Raw genomic sequence first — 13932 nt, 5'->3', positions numbered from 1 at the left:
CATGGATGAAATTATAATTTTTACGGTTGTTAAGGGAGAACGGTACATATTTTGTACATTTATGATTTACACCAATAACTCTCATTAGTTCTAAAGCTTTATTTTTTATATTTCAAGAAAATTTTAGCCACAGTTTTGATGAACATCTCTTAAGATTATACATTTAAATCGCATAAACTATGTATGAGCTTTATTAACATTATAGTCATCATAAATATCTGGTTGTAACGAACAATTTGCTCCAAAAAGTATTCTTAAAAAAATTTAAAAAAAGATATGAAAGCAATACGTTTAGGGCGGGTAGTAAGCACCACACAACTCTATGATATTCTGCCAACGTTTTTGTAGTTTTGCAAAGGATTCGGCCCAGAAACTTGTGGCCGGGAGTCCAAACACTGGTAAACCTCATTTCGGATGTCCTGTGCAAAATGGAAGATATGATCAGCAAGAAGTAGCTGCAGATGTGAAAAAAGATCAGAGTCCGAAAAAGCGATATTGGGGCTTTATGGTGGGTGTGGCAAAACAACCCGGGTTCTTTTGTCACACCCACCATAAAGCCCCGATATCGCTTATTTTGCTTTTTTCCTTATTGCTTTTTTGCGTCGGAAATCAATTCGACGTTTTGCCTTGATATCAGCGTCAGCACGGATTAGCATCTTATTGTACACCTTATTGTCGATGGTTTTAATTTTTTCCAGAAACTCTTTGTGGATAATACCACGGCAATCCCACCAAATACAAAGCAAGATCTTTTTGTTAAACAAATTGCACTTTGCGACGCTGTCGACGGGCTCACCGGGCGCAGAATAAGCCCCCTTTTCTGCCTATGTTGTTGAAGTAAATCCACTTTTGATCACAAGTGACTATCAGGTCCAGAATTTTGTTTTTGCTTTGATGGTTCAGAAGATTAGTGCAGGCCCGAACACGTCTGTCCTTATCTCTTTGAGTTAATTCGTGCAGTACCCAAAGGTTCAACTTGTACACTGTGGGAAAAAAAAAGGGGACAGTTTTAATATCTTCCATTCTATTTCGCCGATTGACGAAATTCAACTTGCATTTTTCGTGTCTGGAAAGCGCTACTTAGGATATGTATTAGATTTATATACAGCATTGTTCTAACATAGATATTTTGACACAAAATCGGACTTTTTCTGAAATGACATGCCAATATTTTTCCATATTTCAACTGCACGACTCAAATTATGGCTAAATATTAAATCTTGCGAATTGTGGTACGAAATTTAAGGAAAAATTAAAAAAATTATCTTGGCCCATTTTTTTTTTTTAATTTTGCACAAAGAATAATTTACTTGACGAGCTTCTACATTTACAGCAACCTATTTTTCTTTCCTTTTTTTTATTGTTAAAAGAGCGGAAAAGAGGTCATCATTTACTATTTTAAATAATTTTAACAAAGTGCGTAAACCATATTTGGCGCTATTATCGCTTATAACAAATATGCCAAACTTCAAAACGCGCCAATATGTAAATTCACGTATATCCTAGGAAATTTTGAATAAAAAACTCTAATTTTTTGCAGGTATGCCTAGAAATGCATCTACTTTAAGATGATGGAAAACATTTTATAGGTTATAGTTCAAAATTGTTTTCGAAAAATTTGCCAAAATATTTTAAAATACAAATTTTAAAAATAAATCATAAAAAATGGGCGAGTTTAATTTGGAATGAACCTAAATTTCGAATTCTGGAAGACGGAGTCAAGTAAGTTCAATAAAAAAAAGAGAAAATTACAAATACATATCATATTTAATTAACATGGAGGAGCTAAAACTTTGGGAGCTAATGTTTTAGAAACTACTCGTGCGATTTTTACAAAACTTGTCAATTTCACACAATTTGAGTCGTAGAATCGAAATATTGAAAACAATTGGCATGTCATTTCGGAAAAAATGTGATTTTGTGTCAAAATACCTATCTTAGAACAATGCTGTATATAAATCAAATATATATCCTAAGACGCCCTTATGAGACATGAAAAACACAATTTGAATTTCATCAATCGGTTCAGTAGAACGGGAGATATAGAATTGTGCTTTACTATACGTCAATATTATGCGATGCACAGAGTGACTAATGGACTTGGCACTAACGTTGTAGAGTCATTAGGTTAAATGGAAGCAGAAAAGATGAAAAATATGCAACCGCCTTCGCCGGGAATCGAAACACGGACCTCTGAAATATTGGCTCAGTGTGCAGAACCACTACACCACGAAGGCACGCTAGGGCAGTGGGAGAAATACCTTATATACTCCCCTTTTTAAAGGGCGACTAGGGTTCTAGGGGACCTAGTCGCCAAATCCTGGGTGAGGAGAATCATCATCCACGACCATTTTTTGTTCGGGTGCCACTGTAGAATCACTAGGTTTTCTTTTGGAAGCCGAAGAGATGAAAAATAAACAGCCGCCTTCGCCGGAAACCGAACAACGGACCTCTGGAATACCGGCCCAGCGTGCTACCGTTACACCGCGAATGCACGCTAGGGAATTGGAAGAAATACCTTATATACTCCCCTTTTTAAAGGGCGACTGGAGATTTTAGGGGACCCAATCGTCAAATCCTGGGTGTGGAGAAACCTCATCCAACACCCTTTTAGTTCGGGCGCCACAGTAGAAACATTAGGTTAATTGGAAGCAAAAAGATTAAAATATGCAACCGCCTTCGCTGGGAATCAAACCACGGACCTCTGAAATATCGGCTCAGTGTGCAGAACCACTACACCACGAAGGCACGCTAGGGAAGTGGGAGAAATATACCTTATAACGTCTAACTTCTTCGCAAGCTCTCGAGTGCTTCCATACTGTTCTTTTTCCACACAGTCTCGCAGGCGCATTTTCTCGGGAATATTTATCCTGAAAAATCTGTAATCTGCCTTCTGTCGTAAATCATCATATAATAAAGCAAGGATATCTATAGAAAATGTTATAAAACGAAAGTAAACTGAGAAATGACAGTCATGACAGCAGATGATGTCTGCCAGATGAGCTCTGTCAATAAACCAAAGATTCTAACCGAAGTTTACGCCAGTTTGAACTAAATGACATTGTTTAAGTTAGCTTGTATATACTGTTCTTTAAATCCATTCTAATGACGTCAAATTTCATTTAAAGTTTGTTCTTTTTGGTTGAAGACAGATTAGATTTATATAACCAAAAAGCTTATTCTTTAGTTAAATTTATTGAAATCACAGATAAATTAAGAGTAATTTTCTGTTGATTATAAAATGAATTATTTTTATTTCCTGTTTCTTTTTAACTATATTTGAATTAACTGTGATTTTACTTAAATTACTACTGTCGGTATTACTTCGATTAATTGGAGTTTAACTGTACTCTCTTCCTATCTCTAACATGTTTAAATTTGTAGCACTTAGTAAATTTTTAAAATCATTCTCTGTTTACCTCTAACGTACCATTGATTTCATTTACTATTTCGCATTAACAACCAACTATCTGGGTATTCCAATATGCCAAAGGTCGTCTTTTTGAGCAGTGGAGGCGAAAAGACAGAAGTATACAATATTTTATTCTCTTTCGCTTTCGAAATTAATATTATTCAGTGATTACTTCTTTATATGCTCTTTTCTTAGAAAGAAGAAAACATTAAAGTTGCATTTTACGACTATACAAATAAGCTAAGTTAACATTCAGCTGTATTTTATTAGAAGTTTTCTTATTAGCAACCCACACAAACACTCTGAATTACCTTTAAAGGGTAAAAGTTCAAGGGGTTATTTTAAGTCCATTGTTAATCTGAATTGAAACAAAGAGAAATAACTCTGGATCTTGCAATATGATAGGCATGAGAAGGAATTTAAAAGGTTAAAGTCTTTTATTATATGAATTCATGAAGTTAAAATGAAATGCTTAAACTTCAATCAAATTTAATTAACGCTTTCCAAAAGCTAATGTAGTCTTAAACCGAGAAGCTCCTAATTATCCTTAATGCAATTGTTATTTTTTGAATCTGTTAACTGAATTATTATATTTTTAAAGTACCAAGTTAAAGGGAGTAACTCCTAATAGTTTATTTAAATTTTTTTTATAACTAAGTTTATTGTGATAACTGTGCTATTGTTAGAAGCTGACGTTCAGGTTTTATTTTTTTATGTCCTAAGAAATGCTCTAAAGCATTCCCTAACCTTGAGATATTTTAAATTATTATTAAGATTAGGCATTAAGTATTAATTAAAGCATATTTATTCTGATCATTTACTTTGTGTTACATCTGGCGTAGCAACAAATTAAAAGTTCTTATTCATTTGTAACAAACGTTATGAAGCTCCAAATCCAAATACCGTGTTTAGGCAATGGCCCTTTCTTTCGAGGTGAAAGATTTTTATTCTAACTTGTCAACGTTCCATTCTATTAGCGATACTTTAACTACATTCATTGTATGAGTAATGTGCTATAATGGAATTTGAATTTATACTCAAATGGACAGAAAAGTCTCTTAGGAAATCATTAGCATATTAGTTCCTTTATAATTTTCAGTGCACATACAGAGCATATTTTATCTTAAAAACAAAATCTTTAATTTTGAGCTTTAAAATGTGTACGGATAATTTGTTAAATGTGTGAAAAATGTTAAACAAATTTATCAATTTTTAAAGGCCTCCCAGAGAGTTTTATTTCTACATTTTCAGCATGTAACTTAGTGTATAAAAGCGTATAATATAGTGTGAAACAACCTAACAGGCATCTGCAGAATTTGCCTGCACGCCTGATGACTGACCATCTCTAGAGCTATTTAACTTTTAATTTATTCTATACTCTGCAAAATCAAATGGGAACTTGGTTAGTCATTATAATAGGTATTTGCGAATAAAATTTAAAATGATAACGTAACTAAATCCAGCTCTTCTCTTGCAAAACTTTAAAATGTGGATTGCTAGCTTTTATGCCAATATTCGATTATTTGTAACAATAGCCTAAATTTTAAACCTACAATAAACTAACATATCTGCATACGACTTACTTTGGTAAGATATGGCAGCAATTCAGTGTAAGCTTCGACAGGCTTCCGCTTACCATTTGTGCCCCTTTATATTCAATTTACTCAAAATTCCTATCTTATCTAATTACTCAAAATTCCTGTCCTATAGCGAATATTACGATGAACCAAGCAGAAATGAGACATACTTAAAACTCACTGTTGGTAAAATTTAGACTAATTATCACGAGTATAACAGTTAAAACTAAAACAGAATTACGTAATTGTAAAATAAATATATATATGTTGTTATCTGGCAGCATTTAACATAACAATTTTTTTTTCTAGAATATGAGTTATTGATTAGCGTGCTTCAATTATACTTCAGAATGGTTAGGCCATGACCTGTTTGCCGTTGCGCGATACTTTATGTATTCTTAATGTTCTCAGGCCGATAGAAATTTGATTTCAGATCCAAAAGGCTAGATTTTAACGATTATCGGCCCATTTATCAGCTAATATCGAGACTAAATTATAATTATTTAGCGCTCCATTTTCATCACGCTAACTACTGGTGAAGTAGAAAGCTGCCAAATGATGAGATTTTATCGAAACGGTTCTCATTCTGATTCCACATGAAAAGCTAAACACAATTTCCTCGCCCATTGGAAAGATTAGAAAGTTTATCTTTTGGCTTTTCAATTCTACTCCCTTACCTTCTCTTTCTTTCTTTCATTTTTTCTTCCCCCTTTTCATTCGAGAGGAATGGGATCGCAGTCTTTCCCCATGCTGTCATTCTATTTGCGCAAGCGAAATGGCAGCGTTTCTTTTTCCTCTTCTATTTGTGGGAGCCAAATGGCAACGGTGATTGATTCAGTGGCCATTTTGTTCGGATCGGTGGTGCGTTTAATGAGAAGAATCGAAAACTAATCAGGAAATTTCGTGGCTCACTGCTCAGACAGATATGATGCCACGTTGATGGATGGCCAACTCCGGTCTTTCTAGGAGACCGCTAATTAAATGTGTCCTGTGATGTTTGAACTTCCTACATTTATACTTTTAGAAGATTAGAAAAGAAAAAAAGACATTCTTATAGTGATCTGCCGATTAAAACTTTATTGGCCCTTCTATTACTAGTTTAGTGACCCCAACCAAATATGTTTCTTCGTTTAGAGGAGCTTATCGGATAATGCATAATTTTTCGCAGTAAAATAAACCCTATAGTCTTATAATATTTTATTTCGGATGCAAACGGCGAAATATGCTTCTAAAAATCTTACCATTTTTTAAAATGCTGCATTAATAGAAATTTATATTTGTATAATTGTTTTATTATTACTATTATATGAGATTGGATGCATGTAATAATTCTAAGCATTTTTTTCTCTCTGCGGAAGATATACAAAATTGCACAAGATTATTCTTGAACGTTAGTCTATGGTTTATCAGATAAAAAAAAATAATGATTTACCAGACAAAACTTAATAACACTACATAAATTTATTAGGATTGTTAAAACTTAATATAATAGTATATGGCTAGTTAAATTCCATCTGAGTTAACAATGAGTGCAAAAACTACTGAAAAATTGACACTATTTTCTAAATATTTAATTATTCATTTATTATTACATGCAAGAGATTGTATATTTGTATTTTAAGCAGCGTTTCTCTGTCAGTGAGATAACGAGTACCCTCTAAGACCCAAATCAATGGTTGAAAAAATAAATAATAGTAACGTATAAGGTGTTCTCTTCCTCCTTTCCGCATCCCTTCGCAATGTGATTGGAAGCATTCTCGATGCACATTCGAGAGGTCTAGGTTTCGAGTCCCGTCGAGGGTAGTGCATAGTTTCACGTTTCCAGCACCAAAATCTTTTAACGACTGTACAAGCATACTTCATAAAATTTACATTTCAGTTAGATACGTAACATAATTTTGACTAACAGCTAAACCTGCACTTGAATTAACAATGAGTACATAAAATGCTGCAAAATGTTTATCATTTCAATATTTTCATTCCTTATTAATTTTGCTAAGTGTATTTTTGCAAGGGCCTTATTCAAAGTTGCTTCTCATATCACCTTTAGATGCGGGCCTTTTTCGGTTTGAGAGACAGAAATATTTTAATATTTTGGTGTTTTGTTCAACCGTTTATGGTTACTTTGGAAAAAACGTAAGATTACATTTAGCTTAAAATTAAAATGTTTTAGTCGTAGAACACTGTTCCACATACATTTTGTCGCAAGCATGAAAGGGCCCAGTCTTAAAATATCTGGGGATATTGAGTACGAAAATCAGATAAAAGTTTGATTAGCTCTCATCTTGGTATAACAGAAGGGGATGTGTTGTTCAGTTATCGAAATATTGTTAAGTTATAGGTACGCTTGAGATCCTGATTTTGTGACAGTAACATAGCAACATTTCTAGGTATAGGTGCGGTTAAATGTAAAATTGGACAAGACAGCAGTATTCCACAAGTGGTCGTGTAGTTCAAATATATGGTCCGCTGCTCTAATTGTGCATGTGCGCCCAAATGTCGATGGAGAACCCTTTAGCAAAGATCCGATATCTTACACTACTCTTTCCCTGGCTACTCGAGAAGATTTATGCCTCACCTGCTTCGCAGTCATTGTATAATTACGAACATCCATACCTTCTGGGGAATTTGCACCTAAACCCAACTATGTGGTAGCCAGCACCACTAACCATTATACCAATTAGGGTGGCTGTATATGTGTAATTTAAAAAACGAAATTTAATCAGGATTTTAACACTTCCGTACTCCCGGATGCGCGGATTGAGCGAAACTACTTGAAGAACACAAAATCCGCATTGAGGCATGGGAATTTAGAGAGCAATGGACAAAAACATTACCCTTCACCGAACAGAGAACTTCACTCTAATTGCGACACAAATTTTTAACTTATGTTAAAAATAAAGATACATGGGAAATGCAGTTTATCAGCAGAGCTGAAAACACTAGTTCTTCAGCTACAAATGCTACAGCAATTATGCCAAATTATCAAAACAAGAGCAAAATATTGCTTATGCATGTTAAAATATATTTACTTTTTACTTCCAGCATGCCTTCGTGGTGTAACGGTAGCATATTCGGGCTTAGTTGAGAGTTCCAGGTATTGGTTCCATTGATATAGGTTCCAGGTTCCATTGATATAGGTTCGAGTCCCGACAAGGGCATTGCACATTTTTCCTGTCCCCAGCATCAAAAGACCAGTACAGTAGCGATAGAACTAAAAGTTGGTGGACAATTATTCCTCACCACCGGTATCTCGCGATTTTGATACTAATGCCCTGTCACCCTTTAGATGGTGACTGAGTAACTCTCTAAATGGTGATTGAGATACTATTCCGGTGTATATAAGGTGTTTTCTCCTTCCAACATGCCTTCGTGCTGTAGTGGTAGCATACTCGTCGCGCGTTCGAGATATCCAGGTTCGAGTCCCAGCAAGGGCATTGCACATTTGTTTGCGTCTCCAGCTTCAAAATAGCTTAATTACGTTAATTTGCTGTAACATTTGAACAAAACGCAGCCTTAGTAATCCAATCCATAATCATCTTATATGACATTTAGTAAGCAAAAGTTATTAAATTTCTTTAATTTACTTATATCATTACGCTTAAGACGAGGAAACATTGCCTATGAGTGCTATAAAATTACTTGAATTTTACTGAAACTTTAAAGCAAAAACCATTCTTAAAAATAAAAGTGCATATTCAAACTCAGGAGACGTTATTTTATGAGAAAAAGCTTATTTAATCTCCGTAATAGAAAAAAGTGAGAATTTGTAAAACAGTATGTTTAAAACGCAAGAGTACGTGAATGAAGAGTAAAGAAGTTAGAGAAACTGCATTAAATATCAGGAAATAAATCTTCGAAAAATTAAAATTTGTTCTCTTTCAGACATTTGCAACTTTCATGTAAGATATTGAAAATACAAGCTAATTATTAAGCTAATTATAGATCAGTAAACTACATATCGCATAGTGACTGATATTGCTATAGAATGCTGATTGGCTGTATAAAAAATTTAATCTTCTATACCGTTATATCTAACTCCTAATGACCTACTGGAGACTACACGAAGTAATTCCCAGTTCTTCTTGAAGGGGATGTCCAGAGTTTCCTTTAAGCTTTGAAAATCCAGAGTTAAAAAAAGTTTCAGGATATCTCAGTAGATTCTGCATGTTTTATTTCTTCTCCATTAAAAATTCCTAATTAATTTCTCTAAAGTCTTTAAAGTTTCTTTGAGACATAATCCGTTTAATACCATACCATTTAATGTTTTGTAAGTCTGCTAAAATGACCACATTGATATAGAACCGACATTTTATGTGGTGATCAAAGTCATTTAAGGTTTGGCATGAAAAAAAAAGAAAGCACTAATAAAACTGTTTCTCCCGTTTTCAGAATTAAAAATATTTACTTTCTGGAATTTAAGAAATATAATCAAATTTGAAAGAGCATGCATAAAAAAACGGATACTTGTGTATTAAAAATTGCATTTGTGATTTTAGCTATACCTATAATCTAATAATCTTAAAATATGCACTCTATTTTTTGCTCACTTTTATATATCAATAGGTAAAAGTTCATAATTAGATTAAATAAAACATTACAGGGGACAAAAATATAATTTATTTTATAAAAAATACATTTCGGATAAAATAATCCAGTTTGTTTGCATCGCATGCAAAATTATTTTTTAATTTAATAAATATTTCCGAAAGTGAGAAAAGTTTAAAAGTTCCATTTCAAGGAAAGCACTAAAACGTAAGGTACACACACATATTTAATCACATTACAGACTGAATTTATACATTAACGAACATTAAAATTTTTGCTAAAGGAGAAAAAAATCTCTTAACAAAGGAACGACACGTCTATAAAGGACATTCCCAAAACTATTCAGAAATGTAAAGTCATTAGCTACAACAGAAATTTGGGCAACCCTAAACTGTCCAAAACACAAAGGAAAAAACTGAAGAATACCCAACATTCTCAATTGGGTTTTATATATCTTGTCCCCAAATAATGGTTTCAAAGGCAAAAAAAGAGAAAGCAACTTAGGGATTACCTTCACATTTTAGTTCTTAGGAAAATAAGCTTAGTGTGAAACTCGAAGAAAAATGCTAAACATTCTGCAATTTCAAGTTATTTTTATTTCTACATCGACGACAAATGTGGATGTCATTTAAGCGAAAAAAAGTACTTTCGCTGTAATGAAAAACCCTCAGAGAATATTTAAGACAGTAACAGATAGTCACACTTTTTTAGGTACAATAATGATCTTAAAAGTATGCGGTTTTATCTGAGAGTAAACTGCAATCATCTTAACTGTGCCCTTAACCTTATTTCATCACCTAAATGTTTATTTGTTAATGTTGTTTTTCAGATCTCGTAAATTTAAATAAAAGGATGCCATTAACACTTTTTTTAAACAGCGAAGCAGACCACTGTTGCTTAATATCAATGACAAACATAAGTAAATTTTTGTTTTACTTTTATATCTATATTTGTACTTTTTTACAAACCGGAAGAAATATTCTTTCTTGTTGAAGAGCATCGCAACAAAAATATTCGGGCTACATTTTAAAAGGGGGCAACACATTGAAATTGAACCCACCTAATGTTTAGTGCACTGGTATTCAAATAATAAAGAACGCTACATAAAATTTTGCCTCGGAAACTTAAAATGACATAATACTGTTCTTTTAAAGAAATTTGAGGAGAACACTTGGCTTCTTTAATATTACTGCTGTGAAATTAAAGATCTGGAAAAATGAAAGGCTAATTTAGTACAAGTGAAATGTCGAGCGCATGTCATATCAAATTATTGAGGTTACGAAAGGTGACTGAAAATCATAATCAAGTTCTTTTGCTCTCAGAAAGTACAGAGATGACAATTCATTACTAAATGGTGTTTGAGTCTTAGTTGGCACTCAGTAATACTTTGTCAAACATTTGTTGGAATCTTTTAATAACGAAGTATTTTTACATTAATATATTGATTTGGGATATTAATATTTCTGATTTTTGACCAGTACTGTTTAATCGCGTCTAAAATCGCATTAAAGAATTGTTATTCATTACAGTTTTTTCGGTTACAGCCGAAAACATCGCGGCAAAAACATCGCGGACGAAAATGTTGCGGAGAAAACAACGCAAGGCGAAAACGTCGTGATACAAAACATCGTGGAAGAAAACATCGCAAAGAGAAAACATCGCAGTTCTAAAACATCGTGCTACAAAATATCGTCGTCCAAAATAAAGCGGTTCAAAAATTTCGCAGTTTAAAAACATCGTCGTCGAAAATATCGTGGTAAAAAATAAAGTATCTACAAATCATCGCGTGACGATAACATCGCAGACATGCTTTTTTTCAGGCTTTAATAATTGTAAATGGATATTTCCATAATGATTTTTGAGCGCAAGATGGAAAGAAGGATAATCTTTACTTTCATATTTTTTAACTAATAAATTTTTGTTGAAAAAGTAAGGAGGAAATTTAAGCATAGAAAATTAAGGCAACTTATAGCACTTAATAGAATTTTAAACTGACATAGTTAACTAACAAAGGTCAGTAATAAATCATTTTTATAAAGTTTTAACTAGTAATTTTTTATTAAAAGTATAATCTAAAAATGTTTAGAAAAAAGAATCTACGTAACTGCATGACGTTATCTGTAAAAAATTGCTAATTATGAGATTATTTTCTTCACTTTTGTCAATATAATACTCTTATAATGAAAATTATTTCTTGTTCTGCTTCAGTTTATTCTTAAGTATTAAGTTTCCTTCTTAAATTTTCAGCAAAAATTTATTAGTTAATAAAATATATGAAAGTAAAAATTATCTTTCTTTCCATCTCGCGCTCACAAATCATTATGGGAATATCCATTTACAATTATTAAAGCCTGAAAAAAGCAGGTCTGCGATGTTATCGTCCTACGATGATTTGTCGATACTTTATTTTTTACCGCGATATTTTCGACTACGATGTTTTTAAACTGCGAAGTTTTTGAACCGCTTTATTTTCGACGACGATGTTTTGTACCACGATGTTTTAGAACTGCGATCTTCTCTCTTTGCGATGTTTTTCTCCCACGATGTTTTGTAGCACGACGTTTTCGCCTTGCGTTGTATTTTCCGCGACGTTTTCGACCGCGATGATTTTGCCGCGATGTTATCGGCGGACACCGCTTTTTTTAGCTCAGTATGAACTCTGTTAAGTACAAAAGAGTTTGCGTGAAGCAAATGGTAGTTCTTTTTTGTAACAGTGTGTCAGTAATTCTTAACATAGTATATCCACCATGCATTAACGTACCTTTTCATGGAGTTAAAAATGAAATACTTTGTCTACCTTTCCCCTGATAATTTCACGTGTCCGAAATATAAATTGCTTCTGCTTCTTTTCTCAGAAAGCTGATAAACGTCTGTTGTCAGATGCAGAGGAAAACTAATTTGACATGAAAAAACGCATTCGAACAACAAAACCCTCCGCTGGAAATGAAATGAAATCTTCCCTTCCGCGCACAAATTCAAAGAAACGACTTAATGCAGACATACGATTGTTCTCATTGGCCTGAAGTTCATATGAAAAAAAAAAAAAAAAAGAGTCTTTTGCAAAGCTTCCTTAGCCTACCAATAAAAAAGAATGCAAGCATTAAAAAAATACAAAAATATTTGCATTTCTTTAAAAGAATCATATACAGCTTCTAGGGTTGCCACAGTGCTCACATTAACACAGTCACATATGCTATTACTGGCGGTTTATCTACAGGCGCAGGTTAATACGAAAGTACTTATTGAACAATAATTAAATATTTAGCGCGTGTTCAGAGAAGAATAAATTTTCAAGAACACTCAGGAGCCGAGCAAAATATACTCAATATTATTGGTAATAAGATTACAGTGACTTATGATATTCGAAAAAAATCACCAAATGTAAATTCCCATACAACCCTAACTTATCACAATGCAACGTCAAAACTAATACAGAAGTAATTGTTATATGTTGTTTACCGGGTCAACCCTTAAGTATTCCTCTTCATTTTGTCTTAACATATAAAATTCTTGTTTCTGACTAATTTGGTAAATTGGTTATACAGCCATCAGATTCAATATAAATTGAAAGCCAAAGTGTCAATATAATGGGTTCAGTTGTAACCAGATAAGTTGATAACCGTTATTCGTTGGGCATTCATCCTTAGGCTACTTAAGTTTAGACTGGTTTTTATCTTACTCTACTTGCTGAAAAGATGTCTGGACTGTCTAACGTTAATATACGGAACCGTTGCTTAAGCCAATCCTGCTTGAGAAACTCAGCATGCAGCCTAAGTATGGAGGATCTGCAAACCATATCCGCTTCCCAAACTATTTTCTCATTCTCATATTAATTTATCTGAAATTTTAGTGCTTTTCTTCACCAAACAACACAATATGATTTTACTTGGTTCGTTGTATATAATGCATTTGGATAATTTAAAAGAAATAATTTTCAGTAATTCAAATTGTTTAAGAACTCAGTTCCTCAAACTACAGTTTAAGAACTTTAAGCTGAGTTTCACTAAGACAAAAGTATTAAGGCGAAATAATAGCTTAAATTAATTTCGTAAGATTTGAATATAGTTTTATAAGGTATTTCTCGCGTCTTCTTAGCATGCCTTCGTAGTGTAGTGGTCAGCACTCTCGACTCGTATTCGAGAGGTCCGTGGTTCGATTCCAGACGAAGGCGTTGCTCATGTGTCATAGATTCTGCTTCGAAATATCCTAATGTCCTTAAAGTTTAAGTGCTGACATATAGGAAGTACAAATATAATAATAATATTGGAAAATGCTAAGTTGTACACTTCAGTAATTTGTTCCGTGTATCATTATCCATTAAACCTTTGGTCCTGTGGTTGCGCTTGCTACCTTCATATGTAGAAGATACCGCTCAGTCTGTAACGTTTAGGAGCA

General features: G+C 33.4%; 1 non-coding gene across 1 annotated transcript; it reads left to right on the top strand.

The window, feature by feature from the left end:
* The first annotated feature begins 13635 nt into the window (after nucleotides 1-13635).
* TRNAT-CGU (transfer RNA threonine (anticodon CGU)) lies at nucleotides 13636-13708 on the top strand. The gene has a single exon. It is a non-coding gene; the product is annotated as a tRNA-Thr (tRNA).
* The last annotated feature ends 224 nt before the right edge of the window (nucleotides 13709-13932 follow it).

Source organism: Stegodyphus dumicola, chromosome 1, assembly GCF_044657685.1.
Source record: "Stegodyphus dumicola isolate Sdum_Otavi_A_Nest chromosome 1, ASM4465768v1".
Taxonomy (NCBI): Eukaryota; Metazoa; Arthropoda; class Arachnida; order Araneae; family Eresidae; genus Stegodyphus; species Stegodyphus dumicola.
The sequence above is the reverse complement of the archived record's forward strand: the minus strand, read 5'-3'. Positions and strand labels throughout refer to the sequence as shown.